We start from the raw sequence: 18,503 nt of genomic DNA, 5'->3' as shown, positions 1-18,503 counted from the left end.
CCCTCCCTGAAATGACCAGGTATTTCCTTGACCTGATTCCTGGCGCCCCTTTGTAGAAGATTGTTAGATTTACCACTATTATTTGTTAAAGCTGAAACACATCCACTTCATCACTAACTCATAACATCATATCAATTGTGTTCCTCGCGAAGTGCACTCCCCTTTTGAATAACCCATTGTTTCCTTCACCTGACTCCTGGCGGTCATTCATCAGATACTGAGATGAAAACGTTGTGTCAAATTGGCCCACTGCCACGCACACGCTCGCTCAGCAATTACCTGCACGTAACGTGACATACACACAAAATAAAATAAAAAAAATAAATAAAAATAAATAGATAAATAAAATAAAATAAATAAGTGAATAAAATAAATAAATAAAAAAAATTGGTGCAAAATTCTACATCTGCCGGAGACTTTCGTGATGACCCGGCATTTCATTTGCTTTCACCACAGCGTAATCCTCTAAAGCAAGCTGCCACGTCACCTTGTTTTCCGCCGCAATCCCCCTCCCCCCCTCCACCCCCGAGGCTGGCGTCACGCTGCCTGGTGCTGGGGAGAGTTTATCGTGCAGCAGATGTGAGCACATTCATGAACCTCGTGATGTCTTTTGTCGCGCTGTGATGTAAATCCGGAACATGTTTGCTCGGTGGTCACAAATGAGGGAAAACAGGTTGACCTTTGAGTCCTGTGGTGTCGCTTTCCTCACGGATCGCTGTAGCCACACGTGCTCTCTGTCGCCGCGAGTGCCAGGTGTGTGCAGCAGGTGGGTGTGAGCAGAAGGGAAGGAAGAAGAGGAAGAGCAGGAGAAGGAAGAGAGGGACTAGCGTGAGGTGAGGAAGACAGTGAGTGAGTGAGGGAGTGACGGTGATGAGCGAAGGTGACATGCACAAGTGAGAAAGGCGGGTTGAGTGGTTGACGGGTTGACGTTGGTGGCGGCCGCGGCGAGGGAAGGAGAGACGGGAGTGGGAAAAGTAGGAATAAAAGAGAACGTAAAAGGAGTCACGCAGGAAAGCAAGAAGGAAAGACCGCCGTGCTGTGACAAGAGTAAAAGTGTCAGTAGGTTTGTAGCGAGCAGGGAGGAAAGAAATGTGTGTAGCGTAAAACTGAGCCGCGAAGGAAGAAAGAAGATAGGAAAAAAAAGAATTTGAGATGACAGGGATGAAGTAAATAAGGAAGGAAAGAGAACATGGCCAGAGAAGAAGCTGTGAGAGAGGAAGAGGAAAACAATATTATAGTGGAGGAGAGCAGAGTAAAGGAGACGAGGAAAGGAAGGTGTGTGAGCGACACCCACACGAGGCTGATCAGGCAGCAGGAGGCGGCGTGAGAGGGAATATAAAAGTGAAGGAAGAATAGTACGAAAAAGTAAATAGGCAGGTTATCAAGCAAGAGGCTGCATGTGACTCGTTATTCCTGAGTGCTTGTGAAATGCTTCCTTGTTGTGTTGCCTCGTGGAATACAGCAATTGTTCGCTGATAAAGGAGACCCGAGGCTTGGTTGTATTTCTTGTTTGTCTGGTGGTGTGTTTGTTTTGTCCTTGAGTTAGAAGCGTATTCACCACCCTCACTCACTCACTCATCCCATTCTTTCTTAACACTTTTCCGTACATCACCAGGCTGCCCATCACTGCCACTGCCCCTCTCATCACGTCCCACCGCCCGCGCCCCCGCGTGCCGTCACTCGAGGAGGCAAGAGGGGGAGGTGGAGGGAGTGTTCTGGACAATCACGTGTTGCCATATTGGAAAAGTTAGTTAAGTGTAGTTAGAGAGCATAACTGGAACATTTCAACCAGATCCTATTCTACTAACAGCCAATCCTCTCTTACCGTCACGGGGGGAGAGAGAGAGAGAGAGAGAGAGAGAGAGAGAGAGAGAGAGAGAGAGAGAGAGAGAGAGAGAGAGAGAGAGAGACGGGCACATTCTCATTAGTAAAGGGGCCAGAACTTGTTTTTCATTTAAAAGCATTTCTGCACCTCAGTTATAGCCTCTCTCTCTCTCTCTCTCTCTCTCTCTCTCTCTCTCTCTCTCTCTCATAATACGTACTATAGTGAAAGCCACACAACTAATGATCAATCATAAGGATAAAAAAATAACTGCACTGCAAAATGACATCACAAAGCTTGAAAACAGAGTTGTGCAGCTTGAAAACCAGATAGATGAGGTAAACCAGTATGAAAGAAGAGATACCTTAATTATCAGTGGACCCGTATTGCCTCCTGAAAACTCTAATGAAAATAGTGCTGAAGTAATAATAAGAGTCATTAAAGACAACCTTCACCTCAATGTAACCCCTTCAGATATAAATGTGGCGCATCGCTTAGGTGCTAAGCGAGCACAGAACATAACTAGGCCAATTATTGTTAAGCTACACAGTAGACAAAAGAAAGCAGAAATAATGAATGCCTGTATAACGGTTAGACCAAAACTTTATATCAATGAGAGCCTCACAGCTAAACGCCGATCACTCTTCAAGATAATATGGGAAATCAGGAAACAACACAGGGATATGTTCCAACAATGTTACAATCAAGAAGGAAAGATTTGTGTTAAACTTAAAATATCAACTCAAAAGCATATCATAACAACAGATGAGACCTTGAATGAATTCCTAGATAAGTACCCAATACTTAAGCAACCCACAACCTAGGAACATCAAAATCAAGTACTACAAGGCAAATATTTCCTACTGATATGTGACAATCATTTGTATGTTATATTATGTATGTATGTATGCATGACTTATCAATGTTCTTTCCTACTCACTCAACTTTCATCACTTCTATTTAAGTCTACCCTGATCTTTTTTACTTACACTAACCCTTTTCCTTTCTATTATTCACTTCTTCTCCCTTCTACTCATCCTAACCCTGTTCCTTCGCCCCAACCTGTTTCCTTCCTACACATCCTGACCCTCTTTTTTTCTACTCTTCCCAACTCTGTTTCTTTTCTACTCATTTTAACCCTATTCTTTTCTACACTCCCCAGCTCCTACCCTGTTCCTCTCTACTTTTCATAACCCTGTTTCTTTCTGCTCTCTCCAACCCTGTTCTACTCTATTCTCTCCAACCCTGTTCCAATCATGTTTCATTTGCTCATTCTAACCCCGTTTCTCACTACTCACTACTACTCACTACTCACTACTACTCACTACTACTCACTACTCACTACTACTCACTACTCACTACTACTCACTACTACTCACTACTCACTACTACTCTACTACTCACTACTACTCACTAATCACTACTACTCACTAATCACTCCAATACTGTTCATATTTACTCATTCCAACACTGTTCCTGACTACTCACTCTAAACCTGTTTCTATCTGCTGACTCCATTCCTGTTCTAGCCATTCCTTACCTCAACTTTATTCCTTTCTCCAACTACCATATCTTACCATTGCTTCATATGAATTCTCTACCAATTACTAGTTTTGATAACACGGTCTTGATTTATTTAGTTTCCTTTCACTTGATTCCTATAGTATTCACTGAGATATCTTGTCCAATATAATAGATTTATAAAAGCTGCACCTGGAGAGCCATGAACTAAGTCTTGATTTTAGTAAATCTTTCTTATTACATTTTGCTGTCTGAGTTTATTTATTTATTTATTTTTATTTATTTATTTATTTTTTTATTTTTTTTAGCCATACTGTACAATATACATATTATGGAAAATTTATATAAATCACTTTATAGTGATAGCATCCATGATACAAATACACCTGCATCTACTTTTGATATTAACGTAGTAAGCAAAATAAATGGACAATCAGACATTGGCTCTCTGTCTAGATACTACAATATTAATGAGTACATCTCTGAAGTAAAATATAAAGATGATGAATACATTAACATCGTACACATGAACATTAGATCAATCCATAAGAATTTTGATGTATTCAAAACATTCCTAAATAGTCTCCCAAAGCCTCCAGATGTTATTGCACTCACCGAAACTTGGTTACGAGATTCTTCAAAACACTTGTATTCTCTTGATGGTTATGTCTCACATAATCTCGTGAGAACAAATAGAGAACATGGTGGCATAACAATCTTTATTAAGGATATTTTTTCTTTTGAATTAATCGAAGAATACTGCTTTATAAATGATGATATAGAAATCTGTACAGTTAAAGTCAAAATAATAAATACCTCATATGTTATGTCAGTTGTCTACAGGCCCCATAGTAAGCATTTAGCAGTTAATGAATTCACAACTATTATCAGTCAGATATTATCAAATGACATATTCAGATGTAGTAAAAGTATCCTACTTGGTGATCTTAATATCAACCTTCTAGAACACTCAACTCATCTTCCTACAAATACTTTTCTTAATTCAATGCAAGCCCTAAATTATTTTCCCCATATTTCTCGCCCAACAAGATTCCCAGACAATCCTGATCTTGGTCAACCCTCCTTACTTGATCAGATCTGGACAAACTTTACTCCACCATCTTCTTCTGGCATCATCCATTTCAACCTGTCTGATCATTTGCCTATATTTATTAATATAACTTTAAATTTTACTTTAGACTATAAACATAAAATCACCTTTAGAATATTCAATGGTACAAATCATAACCTTTTTACAAATGAATTTCTAAAGTAGACTGGGATGAGATCTTATCTTCTCACAATACAAATGAAAACTTTAATGCCTTTCATGATAAGATCAATACATTATATAATGAATGCTTCCCTATAAAAACAAAATTCATTTCTACTAAAAAGACTACAAAACCCTTGGATCTCTAGTGGTTTACTTAATTCTATAAAGTATAAATGTACGCTTTTTAAAAACTATAAATTGGGTTTGGTATCACATTCCTTTTATAAAAACTACCGTAACCATGTTACAAAACTTGTTAAAGATGCAAAGTCTAACTATTATCAAAATTTTTTTTGTAATTTCAGAAATGATACCAAAAAAATATGGAAAACAATAAATCAGATTAGAAATACTTCTAACTTGAAGCACGACAAAACAACCCTACAGTATAATAACTCAACTTTAGATAAGCCCCTTGACATAGCTGAGGCGTTTAATAACTACTTTTGCAGCATTGCCCCAGAACTAAGTGATAAACTACCTAACTCTCACATAAACCCAACCCATTATCTAAAAGCTAATTTTCAAAATTCTATGCTTTTGCCTGCAATATCTACTTATGATACCATAAATATTATAAAATCACTAAAAAATAAAAACTCTAGTATAAATGAGATTTCAGTTAAAGTACTAAAACATAATTCTGATATATTTTCCATACCGTTGACCACCCTCTTTAACCACTCTATCTCAACAGGGACTTTCCCTTATATATTAAAAAAAACTAGAGTCATTCCTATCCCGAAAACTGGCCCGAGTAATTATCCTAAAAACTACCGCCCAATCTCAAACCTCAGTATTTTCTCAAAAATCTTTGAATCCCTGATGAAAAATTTCCTGATAAGCTATCTAGAAAAAAATAAGATCCTAAATCAAACACAATTTGGATTTAGACGCAATCATAACACTTTCCAAGCACTAAATCTCTTTTCTTCAGACATTTACTCAGCTCTCGACAAGAAGCTATCAGTCCTGTCTGTATTCATTGACTTTTCCAAGGCTTTTGATACTGTAAATCATAAAATTCTTTTAGACAAATTATATCATTATGGCATTCGTGGTCCCATCCACTCATGGTTTACAGATTACCTAACCAACAGAACCCAACAAACTGTATTTGAAGGTGAATTTTCCACATTAAAAAACAATCATCTTGGAGTTCCTCAAGGCAGTATCCTAGGCCCAATTCTTTTTTTGCTTTACATAAATGACATATCTGATATATTTACACACTCCAAAACCATCTTATTTGCTGACGACATGACACTTTACTTAACCGGTCCTCACCCAGAACAATTGATTACAACAGTAAATACAGAACTACATCAGTTATACCGATGGTGCATATCCAATAGACTTACCATTAATACCGATAAAACATACTTTATGTTGTTTTCATTAAAAAAAATATCACCATCTACCTCCACTCCAGATCAATAATAATAATATCTCAAGATCCTCACACATTAAATTCCTTGGTGTAACCTATGACGATTCCATGACCTTTAAACTTCACATTGAAAATCTCACCCTAGGAATATCCAGACATATTGCCTTACTCCATCAGAGTAAAGACTTAATGCCTCCATACGTACTGAAGTGTATTTATTATGCTCACATCTACCCACTACTTGCCTATTGCAATCCAATATGGTGCACCACTTATCCTACCTATCTGATACCACTTCAACTCCAACTTAAAAAAATTGTTAGAATAATCACAAATAGCACGTACTTAGATCATACACGACTCCTATTTAAACAAACTCAGTTGCTAAGACTAGAGGACATAACAAAAATGGCTATATCCATTCAAATGTATAAAAAAATGTATTCTATGCAAAACGATGCCCCCATCCATAATCATGATACACGTCACTGTGGCCAACTACGAGTACGTCCTCCTCCCCATCGCATCTCAAAGTACCGTCAATCTACATTATACTTAGGACCTGTTTACTGGAACGATATCCCTCCTAACATTAGAAATTCACCATCTGTAGCTACCTTCAAAAACAAACTAAAACAACACATAATAAGTAACTACTAATAAATACTAATTAATATTGACTCCCATCACTGTACCCAACTCCTTGTATGTGGCCATGTCTATAAATTATAACTTATTATATTTATCATTATTGTATACGCACTATGCATCATGTATTAAATTCATAATAATTATCTAAATTATTTTTTCATTATATTAAATTTTGTACTCTATTACTTGTTCCATTCTTTATGCCAATAGATCAATATCTATATGCAGACCCCAATGTATGTATTACTTTTTTATATATATATATATATATATATATATATATATATATATATATATATATATATATATATATATATATATATATATATATATATATATGTTACTTTTCTTTAATTTCTTTTATTATTGTTTACATACACATGTGTATGATCGTTTATGCAGATGTATGTATCACTAAATTTACTCACTGCTGTATAAGAAAATGTATGTTGATATCTATTTAATCTTATAAATACCCTTAGAATCCTATGCAACATTTAAAATTATTATGTACAACATTTAAGTACTTACTGTGTATTGTACCTTATATTAAGTCCAGTTTTGTTAGTTTAGGTTTAGTTATATTATAGTTTTAGTTTTGCCTGAAAAGCTTACGCTTAAAAAAAGGCTAGCCATAATAAAAAATTTATGGAATATAAATATACAATGTATGTAATGGCTATAAATAAATGTTCAAATGTTCAAATGTTCAAATGTTCTCTGTCTCTCTCGCTGCCCACCTGCACCCACACACCCCCGCTTCACCCCGCCACACACCTCCACCCACAATCCCGCCCCGACTCACTCCGCCGCCCACCTGCACCCACACAGCCCCACCTCGGCCTTCATGATTTGTTATAACCAGTACAAGGTTATTTTCTTTATCCAAACTGTTGCAAATAAAACTCTTAATGGCCGTGTGGAGAGCGTAATGAGTGACCCTCCCGCGTCACTCCCCCGTCCTCACTCCTCTCATCACTCTCCCTTCCTGCCTCCCTCCTTCCCCCTCCCTCCCGATCTCCCGCACCATCTCCCACCCCTCCCTCTCATTACCGGCGTGTCATTAGCGGCCTAATGAGCCTTCCCGGCACACGGCAACACTTACCGGCAGCGCGGCAACACTTCCCAGCACACGACAGCACTTCCTGGCAGCAAGGCAGCACGGCAACACTCCCGGCAGCACGGCATTACAGTACTGCACTGGGATCACGACGATCTCTTTCACTGTGTAACTGAATCACGGCAACAACAACGTAACAGCAGAACATCAGTGACAGGCGGCCGCGGCTTACGGAACGAATTTTATTCACTCACAACACAGCAATTTTGTCACCGCACCTCAGAACTTAGCACAGGTTTTCCTTCCTGGCATCGCCATTATCGCCCTTGGTGCGTGTCACAGCCATCAGTAAGCCCGTGTTTAGGCAGTAAGTCAAAACCAAGTACCGCGCTCAGCACCAGATCGAGGGACACCCCACGCTTCACCACACCGCCACACGCCATTCACTTCACTGCACCACAAGGAAAATAAGTAGCAGGCAAATCATGACAGAACCAAACAAAACAACATCAATATTAATAAATCCTATAACATGAACCTTCTCTCCCTCACTGGCTTAGGGACTCCAGTCGCCTATACTCTGAGAGGCTCTCAGCTCACAGCCGTGATCGCGCATGCCCACCACCCGCCACCCTCGCCACCACCAATCCACTCCGTGAACACGAGACACGAGGCGATGCACCTTCTCTCTAACGACACTGAAGGCCTCCATACTATCCTCATCGACTCGCCAACACTCTGAACGCGCACAGCTTAACCACTAGTGCCGTCTGCCTCTGTACACGCCCTCCACACTGGCCTCCTGTCCCGCGTCAACAATTATAATTATCTCCGCCACCGCCTCCACGTTGCTGCTTCCAAACACCGCTGTCACTAGTCCTTTTATAGTACTAGTCACACACACACACACACACACACTTCAGGCCTAATGAGCCGTGCAGAGGCGCGTGAAAATATTTAGGTGGAAATAAATCAGAAGGAGGTGGTGGGCGTCTCTGTGCGGCAATGGTGTGACTACGCAACGTGCAGGAGTGGCGGCTGCTGGAGAGTGCAGGGAACTTTTCAAAGGCGACTGGGAACACTTCAACAACGATGACAAAAATAAATGAATAAATAAATAAACAAAATATTCACGTCTGCGAAAGTCAGAACAATTAAATGCTCCGTGGTAAAGTGCTTGTCTCATTGCTTTAAAGTTATCAGTTCGAAACCCGCTTAGATTAAATTGTTCAGAGAGAGAGAGAGAGAGAGAGAGAGAGAGAGAGAGTTAGAAAGAATACATCTTCAAATGCTTCGCTTCAAGCTTCGAATCATTGCAATATTTTTTTTCTTTCTCTATTTTTCTTTCTCCTCTTTTCTCCTAGATCTCAACTGAAGCTTATCGAGAAGAACAAGTGTCTCCTTCTACAACGTGTTTTAAGTCAACACCTTCTTTTTCCCTTCATTACTATCTATCTATCTATCTAAGAAAAGAAAAAAAACACCTGCCACGTATATATTGAAGGTGGTGGGAACGCCTGTGTGGTTTTCAATTCATGTGTGTGTTCGTCTTAGTATTAAGTGGAGAGAACAAGCGGAGGAGTCGTCTTGTTATGCTACGTCTTTCTTACATCGTGACGGCCATTCAGTTAGTGGTGGTGGCGGCGGCGGCGGTGGTGGTGGTGGGTAGTAATTGTGGTTGTGGTGGTGGTGGCAGTTGTTGTGGTAGTAGTAGTAGTAGTAGTAGTAGTAATAGTAGTAGTAGTATCTTTGTTGTAATAGTAGTGGTAATAATACTTGTAGTAGTTATGTTGTTGTGGTCGTGGTTATGATTGTAACAGTAGGGGGAATAGAAGTAATCATAATAAGTAATAAAAAAGTAATAATAATAATAATAATAATAATAGTATCAGCTTTATTATTGTTGTAATAGTAGTAGCAGCAGTAATGATTGGTGGCTAACAGAAGCCATCAGTCAACACAACGCCCCACACACACACACACACACACACACTAACAGAACGCCCGATACCTGGAGAGAATCTGGCGGTGCAGTGAAGCAGGGGCGAGACTGACGTGCCGGAAGGAGAGAGCGCCGATGACACCCTCATTGCCTACACCCTTGACACTAGCGCATCGCCCGGCCGCCCTCTGACCCTCCTGCCTTCTGAACTAAGCCTGGAGTTATCAATTGACGATTTTCCTGCCCTGTTTCTTATTTTGGTAACGAGGGAGGAAATAGAGTTGAATATATGAGTAATTGGAACGTGGAAAGCGTTAAGGGGGACAGCAGAGGGAGAGACAGGGCCGCCATCCCACGTGATTACGGACTGATAAGGATAAGAACACTATCAGACAACAGACCCCAACAGTGATGAGGAGGATGAAGCGGTGACTGCCCAACGCTATGCAACTGCCGCCTCGCCCCGCCCCGCCTCGTCTCATTTCTCTCCACAGTCTTATCATTCCACAGCATTGTCCACTCCACTCACCCTGCCTACCCGCCTGCCTGCCTGTCTCTACACCCAAGCCTTTCTGGAAGCTGACTGGAGGCTGGTGGATTGCTGCTACATTAATCTTAGTCACGAGAGAGAGAGAGAGAGAGAGAGAGAGAGAGAGAGAGAGAGAGAGAGAGAGAGAGAGAGAGAGAGAGAGAGAGAGAGAGAGAGAGAGTTTGGTTCAATTCATTTTTACTTATTTTATTTTTAGTGAGTCAAAGCGTCGCAACATTGAGGTCACATGTCACAGGCTAAGGTTACGGGAATGAGTGCTACTTCTCCCGCTGAGATGAGCTAGTATTACATTTTGAGCTGTTACAGAATGTATTGGGTTAAGGCGTCACAAAAACGGAAGTTATGAGGTGCTTGATATGATTATGAAAGAAACCGCTGTTGGTCCTTGAGCTTGTATCTCCTTACATGGCAATGGTAATGGCGGCGGCACTTCCAAACTCATTGCCTGTACATGCATATTATCACTACTGTGTATTAATATTACTACTGAATTATACGTTACCATCACTACTACTACTACTACTACTACTACTACTGCCAAGCGACCTCAACCTCACCTCACCTGACCTATCAACTGTCTGTCTACGGGGAAACACCTGCGCAAACATTACTTTCCTTGTGTATATATTAGTGAACGTACTACAGTCCAACGTGAATTATAAGGACACTAATGTTTCTCTAATCCTGAAATGCCTTTGCGCTGCACTCCGACTGCTTTCAAAGGCTTTAGTTGAAACTACTGGTCTTTAAGGGTTCTTTTTTACGGTTCTAATGATAGATTAGCAAGATTTCTACATTTTTACCGGAGAAACACTCTTGAGAACCCAGCTAATCATCTTTGTGGCCTTGGAAAATAATCGTGATGAGAGCAAAGCGTTTTAGATTACAGCATCTAGACTGAAGCTTAATGAGTCACGAGTATGTACGCACACACACACACACACACACACCAGTTATAGAATTTTGTGACTTGTCTCTGATCGGCACACACACACGCACACACGCACACACACACACACACACACGCACACACACACACACACCAGTTATAGAATTTTGTGACTTGTCTCTGATCGGCACACACACACACACACACACACACACACACACACACACATCAGTTATAGAATTTTGTGACTTGTCTCTGATCGGCACACACACACACACACACACACACACACACACACACACACACACACCAGTTATAGAATTTTGTGACTTGTCTCTGATCGGCACACACACACACACACACACACACACTGCTGCTGGACTAACCATGGACTCATCGACACTCAAGCTGCTGCTTGAATCGCAGGAACGAGCATACAAGTTAGCGCTGGATGCCGTCGTGAAACAGATGCAGGACCAAATAAACAAGCTAGAGAACAAAGTATCAGACCTTATTACAAGCCTGGAATATACGCAGCGCGAAGTTGATGAGCTGAAATCTTCTGCCAATCAACATAAGACAGAGAGGAAGGAAGATAAACTACAAATTGGTAAACTAATTCAACAACTGGACTCATCTACTCTTATGATTAAAAACCTAGAAGATAAAGTAGTTTATCAAGAAGACTACAGCAGGCGGAAGAACCTACGAATCAGCGGACTAGAAGAGCAACAAAATGAAACCTGGGAGCAGACCGCAACTGCTGTAACATCTCTCCTAGAGTCAAAGCTTCAGCTACCTGGTATTGTATTGGAGCGAGCTCACCGTGTTGGACCACGACAAGACACCAAACCTCGCACTATTGTGGCTCGTTTCAATCGTTACGGTGATCGCGAGGCTGCATTGAGGCGAGGGAAGCACCTGAAGGGTACCAACATATTTTTAAATGAAGATCTGTCCACAGCGTCATTAGCGGTGAGAAATGCTCAGTTGCCTATGTATAAGCAAGCCAAGGCTGACGGAAAGATAGCGTTTTTCCGCCACACAAAGCTTATTATACGGGAGAAACAGAGTGAGGACGGTGCAAGACGACAAGGTCAACGAAGGACGGAGGATGCTACGGACGACAGACTGGCGGGCGGTGAGGGAGGTGTTGTTGGTGGTGATTTGGCGAGCGGCGCGAGAGGAAATTTGAGGACTGCTACTAACACGAACACTGCTGGAGCATGGACTGGCAGGGACGACACTCGTTTGCTGTTCCCTGCCCTACAGTCTGGTGGGTCGCCTGCTGCTACTGCTGCTGCTGATGCTGCTGCTGCTGTTTCAGTCAAGCAGAAAGAGAGCAAGAGAGATCTACGAAGCAACAAAAATAAGTAGAACCCTAGTTTTGTATTTTACAATCTGTTATTAATATATCTGATACATTTGATTCATTTATTTTTTCATATAACTTCTTCCAATGTCAGATAATTTTTTGTTTCCTTTTAACAGTGTTTCTGATGAAGAATTATTGAATGCTGTTGGCTTACGCGATATGTTAGGACAAGACGTCAGTGAAAGCTTTGATCCCTTCAGTGTGCAGGATAGCAGTTATAATAATGATCTTGATGTAAACCAATTTTATATTAGGTCCCGAAATATTTCCTTTCCTGATTCTAAATATGTTTATCTTGAAAATTTTTCTTCCTTAAGTACAAATAGTGATTTTAACGTATTTCTGCTTAACATTAGATCAATGTCCACCAACTTTCAGTACTTTAAAGAAACAGTTTTGACTGAAAACATAACATACGATGTACTTGGCTTCACCGAAACTAGGCTTGACCCTGATATTTCAGCACTGTACACTTTGCCAGCATATACAATGTTCTCAAACGACAGGAACACATATGGTGGTGGTGTGGCACTTTATATCTCCAATAAGTACACAAGTTGTAAGATTAATGAATACAATCGGATGGAAACATATGTTGAAAGTTTGGGAGTGGAAGTAAAATGTAATAGTAAAATGTTTTTGTTCATATGTATATATAGACCTCCTCAGGGTGATTTTAATAGCTTTATTAATGCTCTCAATGAAATTCTGACTATCACAAAGAATACAAACTATAATGAAATATTTATTTTTGGAGATTTCAATTTAAATTTACTACTACATAATGACAACAAGATACAAGAATTTATTAATTTAATGTATAGTTACTCCCTGACTCCACTTACAACGTTACCGACACGAGTTACTGCCACCTCCGCCACCATTATAGATCACATTTGGTCCACTTTTATAGAAAACAATGTAGGTAATTTTGTCATCAAAACAGATATAACTGATCATTTTCCTGTTGTTTCCTTATTTAAATGTAACAACATTCCATCTCCTCCTGTTTATATAACAAAAAGAACGTTTACTGAAGAAGCTTTGGATAAATTCAGTACTACACTCTCTCAAATAGATTGGTCTGATGTTATTAATTCTACCTGTCCTGACAAATCCTATAACTTATTTTTTATCAAATTCCAGACAACCTATGATAACTGTTTCCCCAAGAAGAGAATTAAGATTAATAGCAAGAGTAGTCGCAGTCCCCATGTTACCCCAGCATTAAAGAAGAGTATCAAAGAAAAGCATCGTCTTGAAAAGCTAGCATATAAGTGGCCATTAACCTTTCGAGAGCAATACAGAACTTATAGAAATAGACTGACATCGCTCTTAAAGGAAGCTAAGAAAAGGTACTACCAAGAGCAATTGGTAGCTAATCAAGGCAATCCTAAGTCCCACTGGCAATCAATAAACAACATACTTGGTAGGTCGGCAGACGGTACAAATAGCGTTATAGAACTCAAACCAGCTTGTTCTAACATTCCAAATAAATTTAACGAACACTTTCTACAAGCAGGAGGGCAAATAACAGTAACTACTGGTAATGATTTTCTAGATAATTTACAATGTTCTCCAAATTTTTCAATGTTTTTATATCCAGCCACAAATTTTGAAATTGAACAATATATTAAGGCATTCAAAACATCCTCCTGTGGATATGATGAAATTTCCCCAGTTGTTATGAAACGGTCAGTAAGTGACATTATCCTTCCACTGACCCACATAGTGAACTTAACATTAAAAACAGGCATCTTCCCTGAGGCACTAAAAAAAACCAAAGTTATACCTTTGCTCAAATCAGGTAATAGATCAGATATAAAAAATTACAGACCAATCTCTATACTACCTGCCTTCAGTAAAGTATTTGAAAAAGTTATTAATGCACGCCTTATTAAGTATCTTGAAGATAATAATCTACTTACAGACTCTCAACATGGGTTTAGGACACGTCGTTCTACAGAAACGGCTATTTTTCATTTCACCTCTAATGTGTATCACTTCCTAGAACAAAAACAATTTTTAATAGGAATATTCTTAGACCTATCCAAAGCATTCGATACTTTGAATCACAATATTTTGTTAACCAAACTGAACCATTATGGCGTTAGAGGCATTCCTTTAAAACTAATTGAAAATTACTTGAGCAACAGGCTACAATCTGTATATTGCAATTTCACACATTCCTCCTTCAGAGTAATTAACAAGGGTGTACCACAAGGTTCTATATTAGGACCAACTCTTTTCCTTATTTATATAAATGATATTGTCAATGTTAGCTCTAAATTCAAATACACTATATATGCTGATGATACAAATTTACTATTAAACAACTTAAATATTAACAATCTTCACACAGATTTGGTTACAGAATTCAGAAAAATTTATCATTGGACTAAAATAAATAGTCTGAGCTTAAATATTGCAAAAACAAGTTACATAATGTTTCAAAATCGCTCTGTACATCATGAGTTTCCCCCTGTTACTATTGCAGAAAACACATTGAATAGAGTAGAATACACTAAATTTTTAGGCGTCTATATAGATGAAAATATTAATTGGAGTAAACAGATATCTTTTGTTACAAATAAATTATCAAGGATGTGTGGTATTTTGTTTAGAGTTCGTAACTGAATCACTCACTAGTATTTATTACACTCTCTGTTATCCCCACCTCACCTATTGCGTAACAGTCTGGACGTGTACCTGGCAGTCTTTTATTAAAAAAATAACTATTGCTCAAAATAAAATATTTAGATGTATTTTCCATATGAATAAGTTTGAATCAACACGCAACATTTATAATGAACAAAATTTTCTGAAGTTTTCAAATATTCATAAACATTTCCTACTGTTAAGTATTTATAAGTATTTTACACAATATTCTGGAGCTCAACCTTTTAAATTAGTACAGACATCATACAATATTCGGGGTAATAATGTCAATCTTATGTGTCCGCAATTCAGAACGACTCTCTTTAAATATAATGTATTATGCTCCGGTCCACAAATATGGAATTCATTACCTTCGGAAATAAAAATGCTTCTTCATAATGATAACTTGCCAACTTTTAAAAGATCGTTGAAGACATATTTGTATAACTGCCAAAATACATGATTTTAAATTTAACATTTTGAACACAAAACAAACATTTCTATCTGAAATTTCCCTTATTCTTTGCCTGTCCCATGTATAGCAAATTTTTATAGATGTATTTTCTAATGTGGTATTGCAATATGTAGTGTTTATTTCCCTTCATGATATGTTTCGTCTAATTTCCTTTTAATTTTATTATTACTATTATTATTATTATTATTATTATTATTATTATTATTATTATAATAATAATAATAATTATTATTATTATTATTATTATTATTATTATTATTATGATTATTATTATTGTTATTGTTATTGTTATTATTATTATTACTATTATTATTATTATTATTATTATTATTATTATTATTATCATTATTATTATTATTATTATTATTATTATTATTATTATTATTATTATTATTATTATTATTACTATTATTACTATTATTTTATTATTATTATTATTATTATTATTATTATTATTATTATTATTATTATTATTATTATTATTATTATCAATATTTGCATTTGCAGTATATTTATTGTAATTTCCTTAGCTTTAATCTTGTAATTATTATTGCTATTATTACTAGTCTAGTTACTCAAATAATTCTTTAGATAGTTTACCTAAAATATTGCCAATTGGTGTTGGTGTAAACAATATTCATAATTATGTACATATATGTGACTGTCGGGAAGCTTCGGCTTGACAGTCTCTGCCATCTTTCTTCTTTTGTAAACATGTCTTTCTCAAATGTATTTATGCAAATGGGCAATAAACCTTTACTTACTTACTTACTTACTTACACACACACACACGGGGCAGTGAAGTGAGTGGCAGTGCATTGTTGTCACCACCACACACCACCACCATAATACCACACCACGATACCCTTGGCTCTCCACTTGTTTGTTACCCACCGCACACCACCTACAGGCCCGCCCGCCCATCCATCCACCCGTCTCCTACCCACTAATCCATCCATCCACTACTTACTCAGACACATCCACCCATCCACTCAGTCATTCAGCAATATTCACCAACTCACATCCACCTACCCACAGCCCTAACTCCAACCACCTATCCACCGACTGACACTCACACACCCATCCACTTCTATTACCTCACCCATCCAGCCACCCACTTAACCATGTCCACTCATCCAGGACGCCCTGACCACCCCGAGTCTGCCCAGTCTGTCGGCCAGATACCAAAAGAGCCTGTAGAAGGTTGGGAAGGGCCTGCTGCGTCACCCACGCCTACGCCACACGCTGCCGCAGGACGCGCTTCGCCAGATCCGTGCCATAGGACATCACAAGCAGATGACACTCCTGAAGGCGCTGCGCACGGAGCGATACCGCCTCAGCGCGATTTCCACAGTGGTGCGAGCTACTAACAGTGAGTTCCTCTCTCTACATTAACCTTACGTTTAGGTTTAAGCCTCCCAAATCCCACTGTATATTTTCAGTGTAACAACTGCAATATCAATAACCCGTTTATTACTGTAACATTTTTATTACCCACCGCACACCACCTACAGGCACACCCGCCCAGCCATCCACCAGTCCCCTATCCACTAACTGACCCGGCACCCACCCATACTCACCCACCCCTCATCACACTTCTACCCAGTTAAAAGATTGGGTGTGGATGAAGATCAAGTAAAGATGTCAAAGTGGTCAGTAATTAGGGAAAGGTGTACCAAGTGGCAATCAAAGGCCTAAACACCAGTTATACAGTTTTGTGACTCGTCTCTGATCGGCGCCACACACACACACACACACACACACACAGGGCAGTGAAGTGAGTGGGAGTGCACTGTTATCACCACCACACCACACCACCATAATACCACACCATTATATCCTTGGCTCCCCGTGTCGCCCTGCCGAGCCCCGCCAAGCTCTGCCCCGCCCCGCCGCTGCTAAGGTAAGAATTTCCCGTCTATCACCGTCAACATTAACCATAATTTCCATGGTTTTACAGATGTTTCCAGGTGATATTTGGACTAGGGTGTACAGGAGTAATGGAGGAGGAGGAGGTGGAGGGCAGAGAGGAACAGTATGAGAGGGAGGGAAGAGGTGGAGAGGTACGGAGGAGAGACGAAAGAAAAAAACATTTCGGCCCAAAATCGACATCCTTTTTTTTTTTATTAATAGAGTTGGCATTGTTTTGATATTTGATTTAGTATTATAAAACTATAACAAGGACACCACAAAGATGACGCACCTGAAAGCGCGGCACACAGAGCGATACAACCTCAGCAGGATTCCCAGCGTGGTGCGAGGGACTAACAGTTAGCTCCCCTCTTAAGATTAACCTTACGCTTAGGTTTAAGCCTCCCCCAATCCCACTGTATATTTTCAGAGTAACAACTACCATATCATTAAACTGTGCTTTACTATTTTGTTTATCACCCACCGCACACCACCTACAGGCCCACCCGTCTCCTACCCACTAACCCATCCACTACTTACTCAATCACATCCACCCATCCACTCAGTCATTCACCCATATCCACCAACTCACATCCACATACCCACAGGCGTAACTCCATCTATCCACCGACTGACGCTCACACACACACACATCCACTTCCATTACCTCACCATCCAGCCACCCACTCAAGCATATCCAGGACGCCCTGACCACCCTGAGTCTGCCCAGCTTGTCGGCCAGACACCGAGAGACCCGGAGAAGTTTGGGAAGAGCCTGCTGCCCCACCTACGCCTACACCAGATGCTGCCGCCCGACGCGCCTCGCTCGGTCCGTTCCACACGAAACCACAACCAGAAGACGCACCTGAAGGCGCCGCACAAAGAGCGATACCGCCTCAGCGCGATGTCCACCACGCTGTGAGTCACTAACAGTTAGTTCCTCTCTCTTACGTTTAGGTTTAAGCCTCCCCAAACCCACTGCA

The 18,503-nt window shown here is 39.6% G+C and overlaps 1 long non-coding RNA gene across 3 annotated transcripts in view; it reads right to left on the bottom strand.

Annotated features, from left to right (window-relative positions):
• The window catches only part of LOC135097156 (uncharacterized), a 30,417-nt gene extending 21,690 nt beyond the window's left edge, over positions 1-8,727 (bottom strand). Inside the window, exons 1-2 of one of the 3 annotated variants that reach the window (XR_010265423.1) lie at positions 8,273-8,727; positions 7,766-8,171 (exon numbers count right to left, since the gene is read on the bottom strand). This is a non-coding gene — a long non-coding RNA (uncharacterized LOC135097156). The remainder of the gene's footprint in view (positions 1-7,765; positions 8,172-8,272) is intronic. The other 2 variants (XR_010265422.1, XR_010265421.1) reach the window with 2 other exon arrangements.
• Positions 8,728-18,503: the final 9,776 nt, after the last annotated feature.

This window comes from Scylla paramamosain, unplaced genomic scaffold, assembly GCF_035594125.1.
Source record: "Scylla paramamosain isolate STU-SP2022 unplaced genomic scaffold, ASM3559412v1 Contig13, whole genome shotgun sequence".
Classification (NCBI taxonomy): domain Eukaryota; kingdom Metazoa; phylum Arthropoda; class Malacostraca; order Decapoda; family Portunidae; genus Scylla; species Scylla paramamosain.
This window is presented reverse-complemented; position numbering and strand designations above follow the sequence as displayed.